The following is a 25984-nucleotide window of genomic DNA, read 5'->3' as shown; positions in this document are numbered from 1 at the left end:
ACACCATACCACACACGGCTCCGTAATGCTGTGGTGTGAGACGATGGCTTTCCTACCTCATGGAACCAGCATTCTCATTAGGGAACAAAAAGTCTTTGATTAGGAAAAGACCCAGCTAAGGGGTGAAAGATGAGGCCCTCAGAGTTAAGAGAAAAAGAGGACCAAGAAACAAAAGTCTCCAAACACCGAGAGCTGCCCTGAATCATACAAGAGCTGGCGTTTGGGGAGAGGGAGGAAGAGGGGCACGAAGAGGCTGGAGGCGGGAGAAGGGGACCAGAAGTAGGGCGAAGGCCCGAACCAGGTTGGCAGAAATGGCTTATGGGTGTTTCAGATCAGGGAAAACGCTAGTAATGTTTTGTTTGCATTTGTACACTTGCTCCATCTCCCCAGGCTTTTCTCGAGAATACACAGAAACGTCTTCCGCTAATAGTGTTAGTACTTGGTTTTCAACTCAGAAGAATGAGGCTGCACCTGCCGTGAGCTGGCGCCCAGGTGCAGGTAATGCGATGGGGAATGGGGGCGGGAGACAGGGCCGGAGAGGCGCGATGGAAGAAAGCCCGGGGTGGTGCCTGTAGCTGCCACCTGCGTGTAGCAGGTTTGCCCGCACTCATCTCAGGATGGTCTGCATGCCACCTCGAGACAGACGTAACTCTGCAAATCTGCTCTTTCAAGGAGCATTTATGGATCACCGACTGTGTCCAGGCCTGCCACTGTAGGACTCTGAGGATGCAGGAGGAACCTGGACGCAGACACATGGTTGCTACCGCTCCCTGGAGTCACCATGGCTTCCATCCGTGAAAGTGTTGCCAGCAACTCCTGCCTGAAGGTGAAGTCTGAACAACGGCCCATTCCAGAAGATGGATGATGACCCTTTACAGCCCAGGCCCAGCTTACCTGTTCGGCCCCTCCTCTGAAATCCCTCAGGAAGCTCCTCCACCCTCATATCACGTCTGATTCCCTGGATGTTTCTGGAATGCATCAGGCAGGCTGCAAAACATCCATGCCCCGAATTCCATTCCCCCTCCCTCCAAACCTTCTCCCCTGGACCTTTCCTACCCATCCTTCCAAGCCAGCTTAGTGGGCACTGGCCTCGTGGCGCTCCCTACCACTCCATCTGCTCTCCCCACCCAAGTGCCACCATCCCTCCCAACCCGGCCGCTGCCATCATGCTGGCATCCGGCTCCAGTGGTGCTCCCAGTTGGCAGGGATGGAAGGCTTATCATGAGTTGCTTCCATTATGTCTTTCCTCCTGAACTGTACCAGCGAGAAGAGCCTTGTCTTACTCATCTTAGTGTCCGCCCAGTACCTGGCACTCAGTGAGCTGTCTAGGCAGCGAGGATGAGAAATGTTTTCTTTTTCTTCCCTTTTTAAAAAAAAAATATTTTATTTACTTAAGAGAGAGAGGAGTACAAGCAGGGGGAGCAGGAGTGGGAGCAGGAGAGAGAGAAGTAGACTCCTTGCTGAGCAGGAAGCCTGATGTGGGGCTGGATCCCAGGACTCTGGGACCATGACCTGAGCCAAAGGCAGATGCTTAACCAACTGAGCCACCTAGGTACCCCGAGAAATATTTTCACCTAAGGATCTGCAGAACTTTCCCCAGTGTTGGGAGGATAAGAACATCAACTCTGGCTGCAGCCTCCTCTCTGACTAATTTTCATTCAACTCCCAGTATAAATAGCTCCCTCTCCCCGTATCAGAAAACATCTGCTCCCACTAGCTGCCCAGGCCTGTACCAGCACTATAAATATCCTGGCTGCATCTTGGCTGCTCTGGCCCAGAGACCAAGAGAACTTGGAAGGAGTGAACACCAAGCAAGATGAGGGCAGCGGGAGCGAAGAAGCAGAGATTGCCCAATCTCCCTCTCTTGAACCTCCAGGCACAGGCTGACAGCACTTCCCACTTGGGCTTGGAAACCCCCACCGTATTCCTGGGAATTCGGCAGAGGCAGATAAATGTCAGCTACTCCTGGTCTCGTGGTTTTCAACACACTGTCTGAAGCAAAGACCCAACTCCTCTCTCACCAGTGGGGAGGCAGCTTGACACTCAAGCTGAGCCAGCCCTCCCCATTCCAGCAGGGTTCTTGCAGGATGGGAGATGATATGGCTTTGAAAGGGTTGCTTTTCTTGCACATGTATAAGGAATCATGTAATTCTACGCTCCTTGAAGCTACTTTTTCTATTTCATAAACAGAAGAGCTAATGTCCACGTAGTGTTGTACTCTACAACCTGCACAGATTTCCAACGAGGGAAAAAGGAGGCTCGTGCTTGGGAGAAGGGACGTGAGAAGTAGTCAGGTTCCATCTAAAAATACTAGCTGCAGACATCACATGCTGTGTTTGTAAAACCAGGGTATGGTACAGACAGAGTTTGTGGGTGCCTCTTCTTCACTCACCAGCCTGTTTGATGCTCCCTGGGAGGTGGGGTGGCTGATTTCTCTTCAAACCCCCTGGTGAAATGTCTGCCCGGGGACCTTCAGTGGCTGCTGAGTAACAAAAAGTTTGCTGGTTGCTTCAAGTCTACAGAATCTCTGTGCAGCAAAGATTCACTGAAGTTAGATATTTTCCCACCCAACTTGGCTGCTCCCAACCAGAAGCAGCTGCGGTGGGATAAGGGGAGGGGCCCTTCTTGGAGCATTCTCCGTGTATGGGTCTGAGTTCTCCAGAGAAACAGAACCAATACATATATTTACTGTAATGAATTGGCCTCCAAGGATTACGAAGGCTGAGAAATCCAAGATTTGCAGTCGGCAAGCATGAGACTCAGGAGAGCCGATGGTGTACGTTCGGCTCTGAGTCCGGTCCAAAGGCAGGAGACCAGTGTCCGGCTGGAGGACAGTCAGACAGAGAGAGAATTCTTTCTTACTCAGGCTTTCATTCTGTTCAGGCTTTCAGTGGATTGGCTGAGGCCCGCTCACACTGGGGAGGGCTTTTGCTTCTTTCTGTCCACCGACTCCAATGCTAATCGCGGCCAGAGACACCCTCACAGACACACCCAGAAATAATGTTTGACCAAATATTTGGACACCCTGTGGCACAAACTGACATATACAATTAACCCTCACACTTGATTTCCCCACGTTTTCTTTTCTTTTTTCTTTAAGATTTTATCTATTTATTTATGAGAGACACAGAGAGAGGCAGAGATGCAGGCAGAGGGAGAAGCAAGCTCCTTGCGGGGACCCCGATGTGGGACTCGATCCAGGACCCTGGGATCATGCCCTGAGCCGAAGGCAGACGCTCAACCACTGAGCCATGCAGGCTCCTCGATTTCCCCACATTTTCTGTCTACCTTCTTTCTTTCCACTCGCTGGGCTGCCTTAGCTCCTCTAGGAGGAAGTGGGGTGGGGGGTACCCCAGTAACTGGCCACTGCTTCCTTTGGTCATGGAAAATATTTGAAGCTGACACTTTCTCCTGTGAGGGGCTTTGGGGTTCCTCAGTGACGCCCCATAGGCTGGGGGATTGCTTACCCATGGTTCTCTGAGGGGACAAGGACACTGTAGCTAGTGCCTTAGCATCTTTGCTCAATCCTTTCTCCTGGCAGCCCTCACTGCATCTGGTGTGTGGGAGAACCGGGGGGCAGGGGGGCTCTGCATCTGATCATGCAGCCGCCTCCCTTGTTCTGACTCCAGTGTTGTTGTCATTAAGATTTCTCAGGCATGCAACAGGTGCCGGTTGTCTGATCCTCTGAACTGCTGGGCATGCACATCAGCTCTGAATGGCCCCCTCTAGGACCTTCTCACCTGCTCCCTCCCCTCATTTGTGGGGCACCCCGCAACTCCTCTGAAGACTTCATCTCTCTGATTTCTTGCCACCCTCCCTACATGTGAGTGGTCACGGGTTTTCAGCAGGCCCAGCTGAGCGAGTCAGCACCTCACCTTGATACACGGTGGTATTGGCACCTACTGGTTCTCTGCATTCAAATTGAAATAGCATCATTTTTTAAAACATCCTTCCTCCTTTGGATTAGCAGAGGGTAGTAGCTCAGCAGGTAGTTATAATAGGTACAGTCTGTCTTCTTTGGCTTAATTATGTTCTAAACATTTCCAGTGTCCTTGGATCGCCATTGAGGTAGAGAAGGTTGGAAGCCAGAGAGCCTTTGTGTGCTAGGGTCTTAGTGGCTTTAGAGAGGTGGTTGTTCACTTCCTGGAATCGGGCCCACAGTCAAGGAAGGAAGAAGGGCGAGGTGGCATTGATGGTCTTACCTGTCTTTTACAGAAAAAAAAAAAAAGCTTTTCCAGAGGGTCCTCAAAAGACAGGCCCCAATTCGTCCTTTGGTAGGACTGTGCCAGGACAAATTGGCTCTCCCAGCCTCAGTGGAGCTGGGCAAGGGAAGAGGGGGCTGGGAATGTCAACATGGTAGTAATGGCAACAGTATCTGTGTCTTGTTCTGTGTCACCTCAACTGAGATGGTGACTCTGCTCAGGAGAACCTTCCCCATCCTTCTCCTCTGCTTCCTCCTCATTATCAAATATTAATGGGCTCTCATGCATGATGCCATGTAGATTAGACACTAGATGTGGGCAAATTAGATTCTGTCCTCAAGGGACTCATCCTGATTCTTATAGGATCCCTGTAGAGTCAGAGACATAGAAGTCACACTTTTTACTATCACCCACTAGTAGGAAATTGTGGTGGTGTTTCAGCCTCAACTCAAGAAAATTCAGATGTTGCAAAGTGACCTGGATGTAGTGGGATGGGTCTTAATGACAATGCCCAGTGGGATGGACTTCAAAATATGAAGATGTGTATCAAACTGTAAGAGAGAAGAAGGAGGTTCTTTGGAACACCTGACCAAAAATTGGATCTAGCCTTAATATTTGTTTCTCTTTCATGGAAATTTTAGTTTGAAGTTGGTTCTGTCTAGACCTTTCTAGATAGGATTGTTGTATAGGCTGCAGGTAGTTGAATTTGCGCTTGAATATTAGTTTTCTAGTTAGATATCATATGATTCCCTGAAAGTAGGCTGGCTGCACTCTCAGGCTGGTTCAGTGTTTTTAACGTTGTTACTACTTCAGTTCAGTAAATCTTGTCTTTCAGGCCTAAAATAGCTTCAAAGTTACCAGACTCCATAGTAGAGACACTTTGGCACCAGAAAGAATCTAGCTGATAATGTGAAGAGAGCCTTTTAAAATGTATCCAGGATAACATTATTAGGTTTGGGAGGGGGTGTCCTATCCCACTTAAATTGGGATAACCGATCAGGTGCAGGGGCAGAGAACATGGAGATGGAAATGTCAGTTATTAGGTCTGTGGGTATGTGGGCTTGCTAACGTTGCACTCCTGAAGCAGACGTGCTGATTCATCCTGTCTGGTTGAGAGCTGCCCGGCTGCCCTGTGTGTTCTCTGCAGCTGGAGGATCCCAGAAGAGGAGAGAGGGGGATGCTCTGGATATGTATAGTTCCTCCCCATCTGCCCAGTTAGGAAAGTGGCTCTGCTTCCTTTGGGAGAGGAATGGGTGGGAGGAGGAAGTGGTAAGGGGTTGGGGGAGAGAAGCAAGAAGTGTCCCCCTCGGAATTCCCTCTGCATGACAACATGATGTGGGAATACGTGCCTGCCTCTTCCCCACGTATATAAACTTAAAACATTATAAACATAAGCCGGTACAGTATGCTCTGATATGTGATAGAGCAAATGGCTGGGATTCTAGACGCTTCTGTCTTTTTATGGATCTCCCCCCGCTGACCTACCTGCCATGTGTAAGTCAACTTCTCTCTGCGTCTCAGTTTACTAATTACAGCCAGAAAGATAATAACAGCCTTCATATTAATAGGGCTGATATAGAGGTTGTTGTATTCAACCTCAGCCTTGCTTTTGTCTTATCACAGATTTTATTATAATGCTAGTTATTAATAAATCATATCACCCCCATTAGAAAAAACCTGGCATTAAATACACATGAAAATGGCTACATCCAGACAATGGGATATTGTTTCACTCTCAAAATGAATGGGCTATCAAGCCTCGTAAAGAGGAAAGCTCGGTGCATGTTACTAAGTGAGAGAAGCCAATCTCAAAAGGCTGCGCACTATATGATTTCAATTATATGACATCCTGGAAAAGGCGAAATTAGTAGAAGGAATGGTGATTGCCGGAGGTTAGGGGCATTTATAGACATGAAAATGGTTAATAGAGAGGCCTGGGTATATTTATTCTTAGAAGTCCAGCCCATTTCATTCCCAAGGTCTGCCAACAAATTCTTCCTCCATATTTGATTTTTTTTTTTTATTTTTTTATTTATTTGTGATAGTCACAGAGAGAGAGAGAGAATGAGGCAGAGACACAGGCAGAGGGAGAAGCAGGCTCCATGCACCGGGAGCCCGACGTGGGATTCGATCCCGGGTCTCCAGGATCGCGCCTCGGGCCAAAGGCAGGCGCCAAACCGCTGCGCCACCCAGGGATCTCTTCCTCCATATTTGAAATGGAGGTCATGTCAGGCGGAGGGAGAAAACACCACTACTCGTCCAGTATAGACATTTATTCAAGCAAGCTCACCTTCCTCTTCTCTTTGTCCGGGCTGCCACGGGGCTCGCTGTGCTCACCCCGCACACAGAGAGCATTGCCAGGTCAGCAGTATACACTGTCCCTTCCACACAAGGAGTATTATTTAGTCTAGAAACTCTCAAAGGAAATATCCGCTTGCACGTGAAAAATCTCTGGAATTTCTCTGTTCCTTGCTGTCCAACATCCCTGTATCTGTGAAACCGCCTTGAAAAGCCTCTGCACACAGGGCTGCTTTGTTCCCTGGTGAGGCAGGCCCACTGCAGCCCACTTCTGTCCCTGCCACTGTCACTCCGAGCTGCTCCCGCCCCAGCCCCTGGTGGTGCCCAGGAAAAGAGAAGAGGAGGAGGAGGAGGAGGATCTTCTGCAGATCCGCAGTGAGAAGTTTTGCACAATTGCAGCAATCAACAGAGGAACAGAATCTCTAAGCTTAAACCCCGCAGTCCTGGAGTATCTAGGCCTCACTGCTTCTCACTCTAGAATTAAGACAAGGAGGACTTTGGATCTAGACAATGAGAAAAATTGTGGGCTCATTTGATTCCCTCCTTACCCATTTGATCTGCCCACCCCCAGCCAATGGTGACAGATCTGGAGCTTATTTAGATCAGGCCCCCCAGGGATCCGGGGGCATCCAAGGGCCTTATCTGTGAAGGTATAATGAACTGAGCAACTGCTATGCCATCTCTTTGACATAAAGACAGGGACACTCTTTCCTCCCCATTTCCTGGGCACCCCTCCACTGTTGGAGGACTGTCTGGTCTCCACCTGAGTCCAGTGGAGACCAGACAAGCAAAGGTGAAAGACCACAAACTCCTAGCTCATTTTATTTAATTTATTTTATTTATTTATTTTATTATTTTTAAAGATTTTATTTATTTATTTGAGAGATAGAAAGCCAGAGACAGAGCATGAGCAGAGGGGGAGGGGGAGAAGGAGAGGGAGAAGCAGATTTCCCGCTGAGCAAGAAGTCTTGATGTAGGACTCAATCCCAGGATCCTGGGACCATGACCTGAGCCGCAGGCAGACTCTTCACCCACCCCAGGCGCCCCTCAGCTCCTTTTCTAAACAAGTTTTATAAATATCTTTCTCTTTGTGCCAGCAGGTTGGGTTAAACCAGACTAACACAGGAAAGGGAAGGTGGAAAAGGATCCGAGGTAAAGAGGGTACCCTTTGGAAAACAAGAAGTATTCAAGTACCAGGTGTGAAAGTTTTAAATAGAAAGCTGCTTACATTGCACTTGGAATAACAACAGCTGGCACTTGGAGGTCCCGGTTCTTTTCAGAAGACTAACATTTAAGTTCCAGACAGTTCTGGGACAGTCTTAACATCACATGAATTCGCTGTAGCAAATGCCCCAGTGCAGTGGCCTGTTGTGTCTGTGCCTCTCAAATTCTGAGTTTAGGAGTTTATTTTCTGAGTTATATACTAAACCTCTCACATTCCAACACACACACACACACACACACACACACAGTTTTTTTTAAAATGCAGTCATACATGGGAATTTATGACATCAAACCCTTAAAAATTTTGGTTTCAAAATACTTACTGGGGGGAAAATAATAAACCTCTTGATTCACAATTTTTTTTCTCTGCTTCTTGTTCATTCTGGAACTGTGGCTGGCACACGCTTAGGAGATGGGGTTAGGAGGCATAATCCGGTCTTCACATACGCCCGGCCTGGGCGCTACAGATCAGAATAGAGAGGCTGCTTTTGGGTCACTCCTAACCTCACAAAAGACTTTTCAAACAAGATGAAAGAAAAGAAGTTCTGGTCCATTGGAACAAACCGGTGAGCTTTCAGATGGCAAAAATGCAGTGAGGCTCCGGGAAGGCGCCTCTGTGGGGTGGCTGAGGAAGGAGGGTTACAGGCAGGGCGGAGGAGGTGATGGAGGCCTCTGCTTCCTCCAGGTGTCCTTTACGCGGACTTTCCAGTCAGGCTCTTGGCTGCAGGCGGTCATCCTTTTTCCTGTGGCTCGGGCATCTGCTTTCCAGCTCTCTCTGGAAAGCCTGCGTAAGGGCCGCCTGCCTGCATGGGCTGTCTCGCGCACAGCTCTACCAGTTGCACAGCCCTGCTCGCAACTGGGGAGCATGACCACATTTCAGATGCATTTCCTCCTAGGAGCTCATAAAGAGGCATGCTCAGTTGGCCCTGGCACAGCAAACACCTGTGTTCCTAAATCATGGAAGGCTCCGTCTCCCTCTAGAAGATCCCCACTTTCCTGTATTTGTTGGGAAAACAGAATATACAGAATCGAGGAGGAGGGAGAGAGGCAAGCGGTGGCCCAACTCCTCCCACATCTCCCGGAGCACAGGAGACACACAGTTTCCTTGAGCTTGAGGAACTCAGAATTCCTCCATCGCTGGTGTGCAGCAAACACTCAGTAAGTCTTGTGGGATGAATACACTGAGCACTGTTGTAGGCGCTGGGCTGTGACTGAGGCCAAAGAGAGTCAGAAATCCCTGCCTGCGTGAAGCTGGCTTTCTCATGGGTGAGGCAGATAAGGAATGAGACAAGTAGTGGGTGCTGCTTGAGATGGGGACACAAGCTTGTGAGAAATTATGGGGGAAAGGGACCTCTGAAGACAGTGGTTGGGAAGATCTCACTGCTGAGTGGGGGTGTGGGTGAAGACCCCAAGGAAGGGAGTGAGGGATGACACAGAAAGAGGGCTCCTGGTAGAGGGAGCAGCATGTGCCAAGGCCCTGAGGTAGATATGTGCCTGGTGCATTTAGCCAGGGTGGCTGCAGCCGGGTATGTAGACTGCATAGACAATGAGCCAGAGAGAGTGAAGGAGTGGACTTTGTTTAGGGTCCCATCTTCAAAATCTGCCAGAAGCATGTTCAAGGGAAAAGTCATTCAGATGATAAGGTGGCAACCGTGACACTGACGGATAAGACAGGCTACAGAGTTGATGGCAAGGACGGGGAGTTTGGGTATGTAATGGGAGCATCCTGGGTCTGAGACAGGTTGTGCTCTGGAGGAAAGCATGGAAGGGGAGTGACCTAACTTGCCCTAGAGCAGGTGCTTTGAGCCCAACTGAGAGAGATGTTTTGACATTTCCTGTAACAGCTGGACTATTTTTATTTTTTAAATATTTTATTTATTTATTCATGAGAGACACACAGAGAGAGGCAGAGACACAGGCAGAGGGAGAAGCAGGCTCCCTGTGGGGAGCCTAATGTGGGACTCGATGCCAGGACTCCAGGATCACCACCTAAGCTGAAGGCAGACGCTCAACCACTGAGCCACCTAGGCGTCCCTGGACTGATCCTTTAAATAAAAGAGCATTGAGTCTTCATCCTAAAACGATCTCTCCTGAGGTCAGCTCACCCCTTTCCATCTGGGACAGCACCTCCTCCGTGTTGTCCTCCCGTCTACATCAGCAGTTATTGGCCTGTTGGGAGGTAAGAATGTGTGGCGTGGCACATCCTCTGCTCTGTCAACATGGAGAAAGGAAGCCGCTTTATCGAATCTGCCCTTGTATCCAGTTCCTAAACCATCTGTTGCTCCAGCCTCCCTGTGACCCCCCATTTTGTTAGGCAAAAGTGTTCCAGCATGTCGTGCCCACAGTTATTTTGGGATCCAAACCAAATTACTATCTCTAAGCTTCCTAGGACCTCATCCTCTGTGATAGAGAAATTGTTGCCAGGCTGGGAAAGAGCCGCTTTAGACTCTGACCACACGCACCATTGCTGCCCCATGTGACAGCGCAGGACTTGTGCCACCAGGCCAGCAGCATTTGAGTCCTGGCTGCTTCCAAAGACCTTTGGAGCCGAGCCCTGTCACTGCTGTGGAGCGTCACCTTTCCTTTCTACCCTCAGCAGTGTTCCCAGTAACTTCTGTGAATGTAGAGAACACCACTCCATAAAAGTGTGTTCTTAAAATGAGGGTTTGAGCCCATGTGAGCCTTTTTTTGTTTTGTTTTTACCAGTGTGGGGAGTTGGCTCAGGGGCCATGCAGGCCTGTGGGACATAGTTACCTTTGGAGGTGGCTTGCAAGGCACTCTGAGTCACTCTCACACCCCACAAATGCAGCCCTCCTGGAATAAATACTTGAAAGAAAAAAAACCCCAAACCCCAAACCTTACCCTGTTTCCTGGCAGTTCTGAAACTCCTAAGGGGTGAGATGTTGCAATACCAAGGGGGCAGGTTAGAGCGAGGTGCTGGGCTGTGGGAAACCTGGAGTGATCTCATCATGCCCGGGCCGTACGTGGGGCTCTGATTACTGCCCCGGGAAGTGTCAGCAAAGCAGGGAGAAGAGCCAGGCCCCAGAAATGCCAGAGAGAGTGGCTAACCTGGGTGAGCCGTGAGGTTGCTCTGGAAGCCCTGACAACCATGGTCAGATCCTAGCGGGAACGCTGTCTGCTGACCAGCAGCTCTGATTCCTTTGCTCAAACCCCAGCTGTGCTGGGGACTGACCTCATTCATGAAGTAAACATTGAATCAGATACCAGCAGGCCTAACCCTGGTTGAGTGGAAATAACATGGATGTTTCCATAATTATGAAGCTGCCAATTGGATTTGGCAAGAGGATCTCAAAATATGTCAATCGGAATGAGTTCATTACCTTTTCTTGCCAATTCAATCAGGGGCCAATTGCCTTGTTGCGGTTGAAATTATTTGTATTAAAATGCTTTACTTACATTTGAGTTTTTATATTCCAAATAATGTACTGGAAAGCAGCGTAGTCTAGCAACAGGAAGACAATCCTGGGAGCTGGTCAACTGGCCTAGCCTTGGGGGGTGGCGGGTGTGCCAGCGGTTACCGCGACGGGTCTCCTGATCCTGATCCTGGAGGAGCAGCAGGGGCTGCAGAGCAAGGGTCCTGAAATGGGTATGGTCACAGGTCTTGGTTCTGGGGTCCCAGCACGCTAGGTCGGGGGTCGCACCACGCACTGACAGCTCATGCATGGGGCATCCCTCAGGTTGATGCTCCCAGGCTACCTGTTGTTCGTGCCCTTGACTTCCCTTCTACCCTGCTCCTCCCTTTCCACACAGCCCATTGAGGGGATGAAAGCCTTGGTTTGTGACCCTGTTGTAGTGGGCACCACCGTTCATAAAGCAGTTTCATAATCTGAGGGAGAAATGATACTCGACGGCTGTTCCTTTCTTTTCCTCATATATGTGTAGAGGCATCTAGAGCCCAGTGTGGAGCCCAGTGTGGAGCCCAGTGGCCTGACCCAGCCCCAGCTCTGCCCCCACACAAGACCTTAGGCAGGTCACCTCTGCTCTCTTCAGTGCCTCCATCTCACCGTCTATGAAGACAGCACCTTCCCTCCGGGGGTGCTGTGAGGATACAAGGGTTAGTTCATGCACAGTGCTCAGAACAGCGTCTGGCTCCTAGAAGAGGGTCGGTATCTTCATCACTATTATCACTAGTCTGAATGAGTGCACACACACAATCCACAACTGCTGGAGTTGTGCATAGTGTAGTGATAAATTTACAAGGTGTAAATCAACAACTGCATTCTAGGCCTGGCAGTAAAGAAGCAGGCAGCCAGAGTTCTGACTGGTTCACTTTGTCACTTAAATTGGTTGTGCCGGGTTCATGTTTAGTATTTCTTCCTTAGAATAGTCATCTAATTTTTAAAAAAGATTTTATTCATTTATTCATGAGAGACACGGAGACAGAGGTAGAGACATAGGCAGAGGGACCCTAGGATCACGACCTGAGCCAAAGGCAGACGCTCAACCACTGAGCCACCAGGTGCCCTGATTTTTGATATTGAAGTAACTCAAAGAAAGGGGTCATCATTTCATTTGAAGGTGATTCTGCTGATGCTCAATTTCTGCGTGAAGTCGCAGGCTGAATAACCAGAGGGCCCTGTCCCCGGCCCATGGAGCTTTCTTCACCGAGTGGTGAGAGCAGTTGGTATTTTTCAGCCTCACAAAGACCCCGCTGTCCCCTAAAACTAAGCCATTCAAACTGTTTCCTTGTAATGCTGTGCCTGCTTTGGCTAAGCCTCCTCCCAATACCCTAGGCCCTCTGTCCACGCCAGGAGGGGAGGAGGCGATCCCAGGGACTTGCTCCTTCTCTGTATGCAGGACAACTGGGCCAGGTGGCAGATCTAACAAGGCCTGGCAGGGGGCTTCAAGCATTTCTGATGTCTCAGGGTACTCTGAGGAATCATGGAGAATTGATGCAGAGATCCTAAATGTAAATATACACACATATATTAATTGGATAAACTGAAGGCCAATGAACTTAGTTTTGATCATGGGCAACATTCTGGAGCGGAGAATCAAATGAATGGTTGCCTCGCATTTAGGAAGGGTGATGATAAGGGTCAACATGGAGTATAAAGAATGTCTCTCACTAGATTAGTGAATGCGTGAGCACTCTGCCATAGCGCAATGACTTTGACAATAGTTTGTCAGTTTCTCAAGAAATTCTTATGGACAAAATAGTGATGAAAAGCTGCTAGAGCTTGAAGGGCCATTAGCTAATCATGTGGCACATCTCCATTTAAGGTGACACCACTTGCTTAAGACCACCCAGCTAATTACTGTCAAGACTGGAATCTGTGCCTGGCCTTGTTTCCCAGGTGAAGGCCCCATCCAGCGCCTGTGGCTGCTGGGCACTGTGAGGTGGAATCCTAACAGCAGATGGGATGGTGTCCTCCTAGGGGTTTCTCTAGGGGCTTGCCAAACAGGTCTGTCCTTGGCTCTAAACTCTTCAACATTCTATCAACAACTTGGATAAAGCCAAAGATAACTGCTTATCAACTGTGCAAATAACACAAGACTGGGAGAGAAGGCCAACATGTTGGAATTATAGAATCAGGATCCAAATTATCTCAACAGGAAAGAATGATTGGTGGAATCCAACAAGATAAAATGTAACTGGAATACATGTAAGGTCCTGCATTTAGCTCCAAAAGGCGATTGCAAAAGTATAGGATGTGGTTGGAAAACATGTCCGACCTCACCCATAATCAAAGAAATGCAAATTGAAGCAACCATGAGATAATCATTTTCCTTTATCAGATTGGCAGTGATTAAAAGAATGAAAATTCCCCACATTTGGTGGCTAGGGTGTGGGGAAATAGGCTCTCTTGTAAACCACTTGTGGGCGGATAGACAAAAGCACCCTTGCTGGAAGGCAATCTGGAAATATACAGCAAAAGCTATAGAATGTACCATTTGTCCCAACAGCTTCATTTATAGAAATGTATCCGAAGACAGGTATACAAAGATTTACGTACAAGAATAATCATAAAAACACTGTTGAGCAAAGAATACTTTTGGAGGGGTGTGTTCCATTTGGGAACAGAAGTCTTGAAGCCTCAGAAGGGTACCTTACAGGTTTTGCCAAATCCTTGATGCTATAAAGAGGAAGGATCAGGGTCTGCGTAGCTCCTGAAAGCCAGACCAGGACTTACAAGAGATAGTACCCGTTAATTCTGTTCAAAATTAGGATGGGTTGGTTGCCTTGTACATTCCCCATCACCAGCACATTATTGCCCTCAGATCATGACGCTTTGTCCATGGTGTCAAAGAGGACAGTCATTGTTCCTTAGCTATTGGGATGAAATGCTCGTCCTGGTTACTTCCAATGTGAAGAGGCAATGAGTCTTTGCTGCATTAAATCATCAAAGGGTGGGGTCACCACTCAAGTTTAAGGTGGCTGGGAGGTCACACCAGGTTCCACTTCTGGACACTGAATTCTAGGAACAAAGTGAGAAATCCTCTTGCCATCCAACGCCACTCTTACTGAGGGCCTGATCACCCCCTTCACCCCAAATCTTTTAGGAGTGCCTGCTATGGGTTGGTCCCTCAAAGGTATACCTAAGGGAAGTTTTTGGCTGAACCTGAAGAAAAGACATAGAAAGATGTATGCTCCTCCTTCTCACTAAATCATTTCCACCGTATTTTGGCTTCCAGTACACAGATGTATGGAGTAAGCATTCAACTGCTCTATCTACACTTTTGCTCCTTTGCATTACTTTCATCTAAAACTTTCAATTTTGGGCAGCCCTGGGGGCTCAGTGGTTTAGTGCCGCCTTCAGCCCAGGGCCTGATCCTGGAGACCTGGGATTGAGTCCCATGTCAGGCTCCCTGCATGGGGCCTGCTTCTCCCTCTGCCTGTGTCTCTGCCTCTCTCTCTCTCTCTCTCTCTCTCTCTGTCTCTCATGAATAAATAAATAAAATCTAAAAGAAAAAAAATAAAACTTTCAATTTTAGGGGCCCCTGGCTGGCTCAGTTGGTAGAGCATGTAACTCTTGATGTCGGGGTCGTGAGTTCAAGCCCCATGTTGGGTGTAGAGATTACTTCAAAATAAATAAACTTAAAAAAATAAAACTTTCAATAATAGTCATAAACCACATCTGCCCAAACCATATTAACTAAATTATATGCAGTACCCCCAAATATGGAGATACACTACTTTTGGATGCTTACCTTTCAGTTTATGAAGTCCCTTCCTGGGATGTCTTTCATCTAATCTTTCCATCAACTGTATCAGGTGGGCATTACTAAAAACACCATCATTAACTCTTGTTAATTCTTTACTGAGCTCTAACTTCGAGCCACTCTGTAGGCACTCCATCAGGTAGTCACACAACTCTGGAGCTGGGAGTAGCCCTCCCCAAACCATTCGGTGTCAGAGTAGTCCATCCATAGGACAACTCATCACATCACCAGCAACAGACATAGGTGGTCTCTGAGGTCCCGTACATTCTGCTCCCTCAAACCCCCATCTGTCTCCTACCCAGACCCCTCACTCTGAGCTCAAGTCACATGGGCCTGTCATGTTTTCCAACTTGGCACCCTCCTTCCAGCCACAGAATTTCTACACATACTCTTCCCTCTGCTGGAAGTCCTGGCTTTCCTTCCTGTGTATCCTTTGGGTCTTGATAATGCTATGAGATGGATCATGCTTCCCCAGCCCTCAATTCATGTGCCAAAGCCCTCACCCCCAGCACCTCAGAATAGGACTATATTTGGAGACAGGGCCTTTCATGAGGTAATTGCGTTTAATGAGGCCCTTGGGATGGACCCTAATCCGATCTGACTGGTGTCCTTATAAGAAGAGATAAGGATATCTAGAGGGACAGCAGGGGAACAGGTGCACTGAGAAAAGGCCTCGAGAAGGCAGCCATCTGCAAGCCAAGGAGAGAGGCCCCAGAAGAAACCAAGCTTGTGACACCTTGATCCTGGATTTCTACCTTCCAGGACTGTGAGAAAATAAATTTCTGTTGTTTAAGCCCGCTAAGCCACAGTATTTTACCATGGCAGCCTGAGCCGACTGATACAATTGAGAAGTCCTTCTGTCGGGGATGCTTTCCCCACCTCCCCCCCCCACCCTCGCCTTTGGCACTATCTGGCTTTTACTCTGTCACACTTGTCACAGTTTGTGAATAATCATACATTTGGATGACTCTATTGCTATTGTCTGCATCCCTTCCTCAGGATGTAGACTCCAGAAGAGTGAAGAAACATGTGCATTCAGGTTCTCCAGTGTGTCTTCAGCAGCTAGCACAACACTTGCTGCTCCTATAGGGGCCTTTCTATATCATTGGGTGAAAGGCTGACATATTTTTATAATGGCACTGCAAATGAGGAACTTGAGGCTCAGGAAGATTAAATTTCCCAAAGTCACCAAGCAGCTAAGTAGCAGAGCAGGACTGGAATCCAAGCCCCTGCAGCTCTGGCTCTTAACCACTACAGGACACTCCAAGTTTTTGTTTTTGTTTTTTTGTTTGTTTGTTTGTTTTGTTGTTGTTGCTGTTTGAATCTTAATCACCAGGCTGAGGTAGGGTTTGTAGTTTCCTCCACTGTCCTCTTTTCCCCAGCCTCTGTCTGGTTTTGAAATGCATCTATTCACTCAACAGATACTTCCTGAGTGCCTGTCACATGCTGGCTTCTGTCTACAACAAGGAAAAAGAGACAAAATAAATACAATGGAGCCCAAGGGGAATGAAGGATGGGGGAGTCAGGCTAGTGTTTAAAGTCAGGAGGTTAGGGACGCCTGCATGGCTCAGTGGTTGAGCATCTGCCTTTGTCTGCCTTTGTCTCAGGTTGTGATCCCAGGGTCGTGGGGCTGAGACCTGCATCAGGCTCCCTGCAGGGAGCCTGCTTCTTCCTCTGCCTATGTCTCTGCCTCTCTCTCTGTCCCTCATGAATAAATAAAATCTTAAAAAAAATAAAATCAGATTAGAAGGGCACCTGGGTGGGTCAGTCAGTTAAGTGTCTGACTCTTGGTCTCAGCTCCTGAGATAGAGCCCCACATTGGGCTCTAGGCCCAGCATGGAGCCCACTTAAGATTCTCTTTCTCCCCCACCCTCAGCGCCCTCCTTCCCCCCAAATCTGGAAGTTAGAGTAGGCTTTTTTTTTCAGTAAGGAATGTGGGAGCCGAGACTTGAGGTGAGGGAGGGAGTCCTGGGAATATTTAGGACAAGTTCCTTGCAGAGGTAAAAGCAAGTTCAGTGTCCCAGAAACAGAAACAAACCTGGCAAATGACCCATGTGGCTGGAATAAAGTGAGTAAGGGAGTCACAATGAGGAAAGGGGCTCAGCCAGAATCTAGGAGTCTGGTGGTGCAGGACATTTCTGGCCATAGTAAAACTTTGCCTTTCACTCAGTGAGAAAGGGTCTTTGGAAGGCTTTCACAGAGGAGCCACATGATATGACTTTTAACAGAATTTACACAGGCTGTCATGTGAACATGGGACTAGGGAGGAGAGGGCTGAAGGTAGAATCTGGGGGACCAGTGAGGAGGCCATTACAATAACCCATGTGAGACAGGATGGGGACTTGGTCCAGGATGGTGTCAGTGAGGGTAGGATTCTGAATATGTTTTGAAGAAATAGTCAATAGGATTTACCAACAGGAGGGATCCCTGGGTGGCGCAGCAGTTTGGCGCCTGCCTTTGGCCCAGGGCGCGATCCTGGAGACCTGGGATCGAATCCCACATCGGGCTCCCGGTGCATGGAGCCTGCTTCTCCCTCTGCCTATGTCTCTGCCTCTCTCTCTCTCTGTGTGTGACTATCATAAATAAATAAAAAATAAAAAAAAGGATTTACCAACAGGACAGACAGAATGTTGAGTGAAGGAGAACTCAAGGTTAAGAGACTGAGAAGCTGGAAGGATGGAGATGTCATTACAAAGAACACAGGTAGAGCACCTTTTGGTGGGGGGAAGCTCATGAATTTTGTTCTGAACGTGATGAGTTTGAGCTTGCCTACGAGGCATTCAAGTTTTGATGCCAGATAGGCAGTTGTACCGTCAAGTATAGAGGGTCAAGAGGGAGAGGTCCAAACCCTCATCAACGAAAACAGATGGTGGTTAAAGTCATGAAACTAAATGAGATCACTTAAGATATTAAATGAAAAGAGAGAGAAGTCCAAGGAGCCAGTCCTAGGGGCACTGCTACATTTAGAGGTCAGGGGAATGAGGAGGAACCAGCAAACGAGATATAGAAGCCAGGGATGCAGCAAGAAAACCAAGAGTGGGGACGCCTGGGTGGCTCAGTGGTTGAGCATCTGCCTTTGGTTATGATCCCGGGGTCCTGGGATTGGTCAGCATCGGGGTCCCTGCATGGAGCCTGCTTCTCCCTCTGCCTGTGTCTCTGCCTCTCTCTCTCTGTCTCTGTGTCTTTCGTGAATAAATAAATAAATAAATAAAATCTTAAAAAGAAAGAAAACCAAGAGTGTGTGGCACCTGAGTGGCTCAGTCGATTGAGTATCCGACTCTTGATTTTGGCTCGGGTCACAGTCTCAGGGTCCTGGGATGGAGCGTCCCGGAGGGGCTCCCCTCTCCTCGAGGAGTCAGCTTGAGATTCCCTCTCCCCCCTCTGCCCCTCTTCCTGCTTGCTCTCTCGCGCAATCTGAAAAGAAAACCAAGAGTGTTTGCAGGTCCTACAAGCTAAGTGATGCGAGCGTTTGGTGGAGGAGATAACTGTCTCAGATGCTGATGACAGAGCAGGTAAGGCGGCCGCGGGGAAGAGACCGAGTGTGCCGGGAGAGCGCACAGAGGGAAGCGGGCCAGGGACCGCGAATACAGACATTCTTTCAAGGAAGCTGGGATGTTTAGATAAAGGGAGAGAGAGATGAGCTGGGAGCTCAGGGAAAAGCAGAGTCACGAAAAGACTCTCTTAGGAAGAAATAGTGATATGCTTTTGGGAAAGACTTCGTGAAGGAGACACCGAGACCCAAAGGCGTTAGGTCACTCCTGGCACTAAATTTCCCGGGCCAGTCTCTTCTTCCCACCGGACCCTGCTGGAGGAATAAACTTTAGCTTCACTGGGGCCTCCAGCCTTACACTGAATCCAGTCTAGGGCGGTGTGAATTTCTACTTTCCTCGGGCCGAAGCACTTCCGATATTTACTACCTCAGGTGAAAAAGCCCCTCAAGTCGCACTGTGGGCTCGGACTCTAGCTTTGAGGGTTCCCGGGAATCGCGCTTCCGCAAGGCGCGAGGGCGTCCGCGTTGCCAGGCGACCGCGGGGGCTCCGCGCGCTTCCGGAAATCCCCCGGGTCAGCTGACCGGCTCTCCTCCAATCCCGTCTCGGAGGCGGGGCCCGACGCACCGTCTCCATAGCAACGCCGTTGCCAGTCCGCGCTCCAGGCTGCTGCACCGCGGGACGCGCGCTCCGATGACACCACCCACCCCGCGGCGCCTGCATGACGTCACCCGGGCTCTGCGGAGGGCCCCCGCCGACGCGCAGGTGTGGAAGCGAGCAGGGCGTGGGACGCGGCGTCCGTGTGATGTCAGGTTGTGTCAAACACCACGATGTGAGCGAACCCGACGGAGGTCGGCTTGCAGCCGCGCCTTTCGCCTTCCCGGGAACCGGCGGAGGTGCTGCGGTTCCATCTGGCTGTCTCGGAGCTGTCTTGAGTCAGGCAGTCCTCACCTCCCGGTGCCTCCCTCCTTGCATCCTAATGCCCCCTACCAGGCCGAAGATGCTAGTTGAATTCCCACGCTGCCCATTCCAGCAAGCGTCCTCAGCAGGCCCTCTTTCTAAACCGGCGCCTGTGAGATCAGCAAGCAAAGTTTGTGGCTCTGGGTGCAACCAGAGTCCTACCGAGGGCCTCACAAATTCCCAGAGTCGGGACTTGTAGTTTGAAGGACTTGCAAGGACTTCTCTTGACTGCTTGTGCTTCTCTCACATTTTTTAGCCAGGATCGAAACAGTCGACGTGGCTAAGTAAATGCCCTCCAGGTAAATGAAGTGCCAGTGTTTCCAGACTCCTGGGCGGCACTGTGCTGACGCTGGGGATCCAGTGATGATGACATCTCTGCCATCCGGGAGAAGTCATTTCGTGGATGAATTCAAGAGACGTTTGTGACCTCAGCTGTGTGCTGGGCACAGTTTGGATTATGACTGTTCATTGAGAATGCAGGGTGATTTAGGATCTAGTGCGTGGCCAGGAGTCAGGTTTGATTTTGAACACAGGATCTGCTGAGTGATCTTGGGTGAGGTACAGATTCCCCTCTGCACCTTGATGTCATGATTTCTAAAAATGGACATAATAATGCCTACCTCCTACAGGTGGATAAGAGCTAAACCTCATGCTACCGTTTGGGAGACCCTTTCTTTCTACTTTCTTGTGTTTCTTCTCAGAACGTACCAGGAGGACACCACCCCCCATAGAAGACAGCTTCCTGACCAGCACCCCGTGTCAGAGGTCATCCACAGATTCTCCTCAAATTGTTTTAAAAACAGCTTTCACCCAGACGCTGCTTTCTGTGGGTCTGTACGCTGAGGCCAAGTTATATTTAAGCAGAGCCCTCCTACCTCATCCCCAAGAAAGCTCCTCTAAAACCACCTACATCCAAAGGAAAAAAAAAATCCCTTTCTTCAAGTGCATGGTGACTTGAAGCATAACATGTGCAGTGTGTTAGAGGGTGGCCTGGGAGAATGGGTCGGCTCCTGGGTCTCTGTCTGGGGAGGAACAAGGCGCCATAAGAGCTGGGGAGCGAGTGTCTGGCTCCCTTGTCACCACAAGGCCTGTGGTTTCCAACCCTGTCTGCATCCACGTCCCACTAAACAACAGTGGGAAAGAAAACAGACTTGCACACAAGCGGACACACACACACACACCCAGACTTGCACAGCCTTCAGAGGAAGTGGAGCACCAGATGTTCTGGGTTTCCTGTTCGATGCTTCCACAGCTGGTCGAGTCTGTGGTTGTGGTTTGTCTGTCTCGGGCTCATGTGAGAGACAAAAGCTGGGCTGACGGGAAACCTCCCCTCCCGGCCCCCCTTCCTCAGCTCTAACTGATCAGTCACACGGAAACCTGGCAGGTCAGACATTTCCTGAAACACCCAGAGCTTGGATTCTCCCAGGAGGAGGCTGACTCCCCCTCTGCTTGAGAAGCAGCCCCTGGGCTGAGGGTCAGCCCCCAGAGAACCTGGGGATGACGGCAGCGTCTCCGAATTTACTATTCATGGAGAGCTGCATCCCTGCTGAGCAGAAGGAAGCTGAGGCTAGGTTGCTAGAGTCACTGATCCGGGGCCTGGCATAGAGCAGCCCCTCAAAACACTCAGCATGTGCAGGAATGATGAGGAACAGAGAACTTCACCTCTGGGGGTTGGATCTAAAAGCTCTTGCTGGCCATCACTTCTTGCGAGTGGCTTTGGATTCAAACAGGCAAGGGTCTGACACTTGACGGTACTCCTGGTTTGCTGCAAGTAATTCAAACCTCTCTGGGCCAGGTTTCCTCATCTGTAAAGCGGAGACAGTTCTATCTATTTCACAAAGTTGTGAGGCCCAATGAGGCATGTGGATTTGCTTGATAAGTAGTCTTGCCCATAGTCACTGCTCAGTAAATCCTGGTTCCCTCTTCTCTTTGAAACACAGCCATTTATTTAAGGGTGCACCAAAAAAGCCAACCAAAGCATTGATCCCAGAACAAACGCCTGGTGGGGCAGTGGAGCAGGAGTGCCGCCGGTACAGGTGTCAGCACCCATTGTAGGCAAAGGGGGCTGGGGCTATCCAGGGTGGGGCCTCTAGGCTCCAGGAGGGAACCGCCAGAGCCTTCCTCTGGGCGTGGAGGAGGGCTTGTCCCTGGGAGCTCAAGGGGAGAATAGATAGAGCTTTCCTTCACCCTTTAGCTCGGTGGTGATATTAATACTTACGGCTACTCTTCAGCCTGTTCTTGGACCTGGGCAGCCAGAACCCTGCCCTGAGCCCCAGCTTTTCAACAAGGCCCCTTGAGGCCCCCTGCAGCCGCAGTCCTCCCTATGGGTCATTGCCTCTGAAGTCTGATGGACTAGGTTCAAATATTGGCTCTGACACTCATGAGCTAGCTCTGCAGCCTTAGCAAGTTACTTTACCTCTCCGTGCCTCTGTTTCCTCATTTATCAACCAGGTAAAATAATAACCACATCATGGGGTAGCTGTGCTGCTGAATTAGTGAATGTATGTAAGCACTCGGAAAAGCCGCTGGCACAGGGTGGGGGGCATCACTAAAGGTCAGCTGTCGTGTGCCCAAATGCATTTGATTTTTTTTTAATTTTTATTTATTTATGATAGTCACACACAGAGAGAGAGAGAGAGGCAGAGACACAGGCAGAGGGAGAAGCAGGCTCCATGCACTGGGAGCCCGACATGGGATTCGATCCCGGGTCTCTAGGATCGCGCCCTGGGCCAAAGGCAGGCGCTAAACCACTGCGCCACCCAGGGATCCCACATTTGATTTTTATAAGAACTGGACGGCAGGTAGGTTCTGTACCTAGTTCCATTTCACAGATGAGAACACTGAGGCTCAGGGAAATGAAGTCAGTTTTGCAAGTTCACACAGGTAGTAAGTAGTAAGGCTAAGACTTCACTCTAGTTCTTTCTCATGTGTGAGCTTTTAACCGCCTCCCCCAGCTGTACTTTTTTCTTTTCCTCGGAGCTCCCCAGCCACCCCCAGGATGCTCAGCCTCTTCCTGCCTCCAGGACCTCACCCCCTGCAGTCTCCAGCTGGATTTCAGCTCTCAGGGCAAGGTCTTGACTCTTGACTAATGTTTCTCTGCAGGAACTTATCTTGCAGAGTCACTTTTTACAAGCAGTTGTTCCTAACTGGACAATAAGTTAATTCTAGAAACAAGTGCTTCTAGGACAATTTGTATTTTAACCCAGAGAAATGGGAGGGCAGCCCGGGTGGCTCAGCGGTTTAGCGCCGCCTTCAGCCCAGGGCCTGATCCTGGAGACCCAGGATTGAGTCCCACATCAGGCTCCCTGCATGGGGCCTGCTTCTCCCTCTGCCTGTGTCTCTGCCTCTCTCTGTGTGTGTCTCTCATGAATAAATAAATAAGATCTTAAAAAAAAAAACAAAACAAAGAAATGGCCCTTTGGGGAGGATTTCACAAAAAGCAGTCTGGCAGGAGAGATCTTTTGTTTTAGTTGGGGAGTGGGTCCTTTGCTAAACCCTCAAAACCAGCCACTCTGGTGCTGGCTTCGTCTGATAGGAGCAGCAGCAATGGTGTGGTGCCAGGGTTCTCAAATTTGGCATAATTATGGTCTGAAGAGCTTTGAAAATGCAGGTTCCCAGGCACCATCTCAGAGTCCACGAGCTACATTTCGAGAAATACAGGCATCATGGCAAGAGACACAAGACCTAGGTTCAGGTTCTCTAATTTAGCTGTGCAACCTCAGATGGACATTAAATCCTTCCGAGCGTCAGTGTCCTCATCCTTAAAATCAGAAATAAGCCTGTGTCACTCGCCTCATGGGGGATCACTGGTGAAGTACTTTGTGCTCTGTTACGTGCCTCAGGATGTGAGAGAAGTGTGTTTTTATGCAGTATTCAACCAAGGACCGCAGGGACCTTCAAAGGCAAGCACAGACGCCAGGCCCAAGTGCAAGGAAGCTCCCTAAATCTTTGGTGGGATAAGGGCCCCTCAATACACCCTCCTAAGCACTCCTTTGGGTGAAGGCTGAGGACTGGAGGAGGAGGAAGTGATGTCTTCCTTCCACCTCTTGGGTGCTGGTCTCTCCCAGCGAACAGCCTGGTAACATAAACCAGAGTGTGGTTGAGCACGAACCAGTCAGGGTGTGCTGGGTGATGGTGCAGAAACAATTTACCCTGGGTCTCAGCACTCGAACACAATACAAGTTTATTTCTCCCTCAACACCTATACATCCCAGCAGGCCAGCAGGCAGGTCTGCGGCACAGACTCGCTCAGGGCCCCAGGCAGACTGAAGGTCTATCTTGTGGCCACACCATCTGGAACACCCTGCTTCCAGAGTCAGCGGCTGGGGAAGAGAGCCTGCAGGATGGGGCATGGGCTTTTTACTGCCGTTGCTCAGTTTCATAGCCTCAGCTAGTCACCGGGCACAGCTGGGCCATGCAGGGGAGCACATGGCATATTTGGTGAGCATTCTTGCTTCTGCCACAGGATACCCCCAAGAATAGGAGATCGGAAAACCCTTGGCCCAGATTTTCAGCTTCCGTACAAAAACCCATGTCCCTTGAGAGAAAAGGCAGGAAGACTTCATTGAGTTGCTCTTGTACCTACATACTGAGAGATTCAGCTTTCCTGTCTGGTGGAGTGCCACTTTATTTGTTCGAGAAGGTGTTTTTTTTTTCTTTCCCTTTTGCTCATTCTTGTCTACCCTCAAAACGTGGGGGAGAGAAACCATTTGCCTCAGCCAGCCAGCAGTCTGGCCCAGGCCCCCTAGGATGAAGAGAAGCTGTTCCCTACCAGGCCAAGAAATATCCCACGTGCTCCCAGGGTCCTTTGGGTGCTGGGTAGGAGGCTGCCATGGCCAAGGGGCCTCGTGCCCAGCTGCCAACTCCAGGGTCAGTCCTAGCACTCTGTGCAGAGCGTAGCTGAATGCAATGCAAACATCTCTGAAAATGGAGAACACTGGACTGGAACCCAGCAATTTGGGGCAGCAGTTTTCTGGAGCACATAGCTTGGGAATTTGCCTTAAGAAAATTTTCATTCCTAGAGTGTTGGTGGATAAATGGCACTTATTTGTTTAACCTCAAATCAAGCCACAGCCCCCATTTCTGGGCTGATTTGAAAGAGTTGTTTTAAAATAGCTGAACAAGCTGAAAAGCATGGGTCTACATTGCTGGAATGGCTTTGCAGAACGCGGCGGGCTCAGGAAGTTCCTGAATTTTCCATAGAATGTGACCAAGAGGCATGGGGAGGAGGGGAGACAAGCAGAGCCCGGGGCCCCTCTCCTGGAACACTGCACGTTGGCTGGACTGTCTCTGCGGTGGGTCCAACCTGGTCCTGGTCAGTGTCTCCTTGGGAGTTTTGGGGTGGGAGGAAATCTGGAAGATTCATTGCTGAGATCTCTGTTATTTGTCTGACCAGCCTCCGCTTCTGCTCTTTTGGTACTAGAATACCTCTGTCCTTAGGAGAATCTGTTTCATTGGTTTAGACAGGGCTGACTCAGTGGTGTGTTTAACAGATGGCTCTGGAGGGTGGACTGAAAAGCCCTGGTCTGTAGCATCTGCCAATTTCCATGGTGTAAATACTCTCATCATAGCCAATTTGAAGCTACAAACTTCACTTCACCGAACAACCAGCCCTCACAAGTACATCACTGGTGCTGATTTTACCCCAGCCAGGGATGGACACATGACCATGAGGTGCCTTATCAGAGTTCTTTAGGGTTGTCAGAGGAGGTTGGTTCTTTCCCTAGGCATGGCTAAATAGAGAGGATGGTAGTCTGGGGCTGCCAGCAGCTGTCTTGCCACTTATAGGGAGAGAATTTGTTCGAGAGAGAGAAAAAGGACACTCCTGGTAGCCTTTTTTTTTTTTTTTTTTTTTCCTGGTAGCCTTTGAACTCCCGAATCCAGCCGTACCTGAAACTGGTGTATTCAGATATTCACATCAGTATTTCCCCTTCTTTGCCTAGGTACTGTGACTTGAGTTCCTGCCTATAAAAATGCCATGAATAACACAAATGGGCCACCCATAGGAAGCCAGTAAAATAGATCTGGTGTTTGTCTCTTGACTGTGGTGGTGATCTTACAGGTGCACACATCCATCAAGACTCAGTGAATTGTACACTCTAAGTGGGAGAAGCTTACTGTAAGTAAATGACAACCCAAGATGTTAAAAATGTAGATTGGGGTATGTGTAGGGGTGGGTGGGAGTGGCTTTTTCCATATTTTTTCTGCCAGGCAAAGGTTTGGGCAGGAAAGAAAGTGAAAGTAGAACCGTTCTACCATGTCATGTCAAGTGGTTCTTATTCTAACCTGTATCATGATTTATACCCACCGGCCTGCTTACCAGCTAGGACTCCTTGGAGAAGAAAGAGAGGAAGGCAGGACGGAAGGAGGGGAGGGAGGGGATGAGGAGAGGGAGGGAAGAAGGAAGGAAGGAAGGAAGGAAGGAAGGAAGGAAGGAAGGAACGAAGGAAGGAAGGAAGGAAAGAAGGAAGGGCCTTTCTTGGAAGCAGGAGAAGCAGAGTTCTCCCAAGCTGAAGTTCAGTGTTCCCTTCTCTCGCAAGCCCTGGAAACCAGCCAGAGTTGCCATTATCCTTCCCAACCACTGAAAGTAGCCTTTAGAGCAACCACACAAAAGCAAATGGGGCCCAG

The 25984-nt window shown here is 49.4% G+C and overlaps 1 long non-coding RNA gene across 6 annotated transcripts; it reads right to left on the bottom strand.

Moving 5' to 3' along the window:
• Positions 1-9556: 9556 nt before the first annotated feature.
• Positions 9557-20280, bottom strand: LOC112646879 (uncharacterized). 6 transcript variants are annotated; one of them, XR_004815569.2, is made up of 6 exons: positions 18758-19114; positions 18158-18323; positions 15867-16366; positions 14898-14971; positions 11142-14164; positions 9562-9935 (listed from the first exon to the last, which is right to left on the bottom strand). It is a non-coding gene; the product is annotated as an uncharacterized LOC112646879 (long non-coding RNA). The 6 variants fall into 6 exon arrangements; XR_007410496.1 differs by having other exon boundaries at positions 9557-9935; positions 11142-11322; positions 11721-16366; positions 18758-20280; XR_007410495.1 differs by having other exon boundaries at positions 9559-9935; positions 11142-14971; positions 18758-20280.
• Between the last annotated feature and the right edge of the window lie 5704 nt (positions 20281-25984).

The sequence above is a fragment of the Canis lupus genome, chromosome 5 (genome assembly GCF_003254725.2).
Source record: "Canis lupus dingo isolate Sandy chromosome 5, ASM325472v2, whole genome shotgun sequence".
Classification (NCBI taxonomy): Eukaryota; Metazoa; Chordata; class Mammalia; order Carnivora; family Canidae; genus Canis; species Canis lupus.
The sequence above is the reverse complement of the archived record's forward strand: the minus strand, read 5'-3'. Positions and strand labels throughout refer to the sequence as shown.